Raw genomic sequence first — 2324 nt, 5'->3', positions numbered from 1 at the left:
ACTACTTAGATGAGCATGCTTTCCTAAGGATTTTTGTTCACAAGCATCAAGGTGATAAGCATGGAATAAAATATATGCAAGCCAACCATAGGAAACATGTAGAGCAGGCGGATACACTGATTCATTTTGAGTTTGATTTTACTAAGTCAGATTTAGAAACCATTCAAACTCAAGAATCAAGAGAGTTCAGAGATAGAGGGTGCACATACAATCATTGTTGAAGAAGATGAGGATTCAGGCAATGGTGATTCAGCCAAACTACTAGGTGACTGGCTGAATTTGGTGTCCTTGCCTTGTCCCTTGTCCTATTTGTGCAGACGATGTTGTGCAATACATATGTGGGAGATCTCGAATGTGTATGATAATGATAATCTTGAGAGATCTCCCCCACACTTGTACTTGTACCTGGTGCTGTATTCAACGAGATGGTGGAAATGAAATAATGGCTCTGCCGGTTTTAAGAACTAGGGAGCCCTACAATTTATTCAAACTAAATATTAATCTCACCATGAGACTTACTCTGGCAATCCTCAGGTGACCTCCCGGTATGGATTTGTTTAATGTCAAAAGTAGGACACTGAGAGTACTTACCATGGCGTTTTGTTGATGAGAACTCAAAATTGTCACCATGGCAACTCCTCTCATTTTTTTTTGAATTTTATATATAGAGCAAGATGCGAAGACTAGCACCAATTCAAAGACAAGATATGGATTGATAAAGATCTTACTTTGGGGTACTCACATACCTCCCCCACACTTGAAGTTTGCATTGCTGGGCAACAAAACTCAAATGTGTGGAGTTCAAGTCTCCTTCTGTAGTCATTCCTCTATCAAGACACATCGAGGTGTTGTAGTTGGTGTAGCTGTCATGTGCGTAGGTGTTACTTGTCCGTCATTCTTCTTGATCTTCCCCTGGAAAGGTTAGCGACCAAAAATATCCGAAGGAAAAATACATCCTAGAACATGCTCTTGCTTTTATTGAAGGGAAATAAATAAATGATAATCCGGGCTATCTCCCGGTAGTGCTTTGTTTTTGTGGTCATAAGCTCGACCATGAGAACCCTTGTAGCCATCATTGGTGGTGGGTCATTGTTTCACCACCAATTGTTGCAGCTAGCTACAAGGTTAGTGCCACGGTGCACCCACGAAATCTGCAATGTTTACGATCAACATATACATCTACAACCAATCTCCTGAAAGTTTTACAGAAGAGGACCATAAGGTGGTTGTAGTCCTCATGTGTGCATGGTGCACTAAGCATGTCTGACTCTGAAGTTGCATTGAATGAGCATGGTATTTCAAAGATGACGGTCCCATGCTCATCTGTGGAATCCTTTTCATCAGACTCCAGAGTCGGCGCCTCACAAAATTCCATGGCCCATCGATTCTCCATCTCAAGAGATTTATTGTGGGAAGGCATAGTTGAATCTTGATCATGGTCGAGAACAACTTTCTCGGGGCTAGAGGGAAGAGGCTCAAACTCGCTCAAGAGGGATAATGATCGTTCTTTTTCACAAAAGTGAAGGGTAACTTCCGAGTCGTGCCCTTCGGAAGCAGCAGATTTTGCAACCTCAGAGAGAATGGACTCGGATGATATGAATGGAGACTCATACATCATTTCCTTGAGTGGGTTTGACTCAGGAAAATGCTCCGCCATAGAAATTTCTAAGCAAGAGACAGTGGCAAAAGCGGTTTTCCTAAACTTTTTATCTAGACTCCGTTGAGATATGAGAAGCTTTTCAAACGGGGAGCCTAGAAGAAGATCAAAATCGAGGATATCGAAGATATGGAAATCTAAGTTGACCTCGATTTTGTCTATTATGAGCGGTATGTGAAGCGTCCCCTCATAAGAGAGAACTTAAATGTGATACAAACATCAGTCCCAGGAGGCTGATGCCACATTTATTACATCAGATGGTTCATTACCGTACAAACCTCCGAGGAGGACACTCGATACAGATGATAATAACAAGTAACCAAGCTACGACATAACACCAGAGCGCAACCCACATGGGATCTAGCTCGGGCTCAGAGTACTGCGTCAGCGAAAACATCTCGAACAGGGCCGGTTCCACAGGCAAGGTTGGGTGTAGAACGATGACCCTACTCGGCGTCGTCTGGTACGAAGTTCGGGTCTTCTTCTGTAAAAAGTAAGAATGGGGTGAGTACAAACGTACTCAGCAAGTCGAACCACACCCACGGAGGGGGTTATATCAGAATAACATGCTCAGGTAAAACAAGGATAGGGTTATGGTTAAATTTGCGGAAAGCTAAATTTTATGCAGGGGTTCGTTTAGCCGAAAACATTTCAGAAACCATTTTTT

Source organism: Panicum virgatum, chromosome 8K (assembly GCF_016808335.1).
Source record: "Panicum virgatum strain AP13 chromosome 8K, P.virgatum_v5, whole genome shotgun sequence".
Lineage (NCBI taxonomy): Eukaryota > Viridiplantae > Streptophyta > Magnoliopsida > Poales > Poaceae > Panicum > Panicum virgatum.
The sequence above is the reverse complement of the archived record's forward strand: the minus strand, read 5'-3'. Positions refer to the sequence as shown.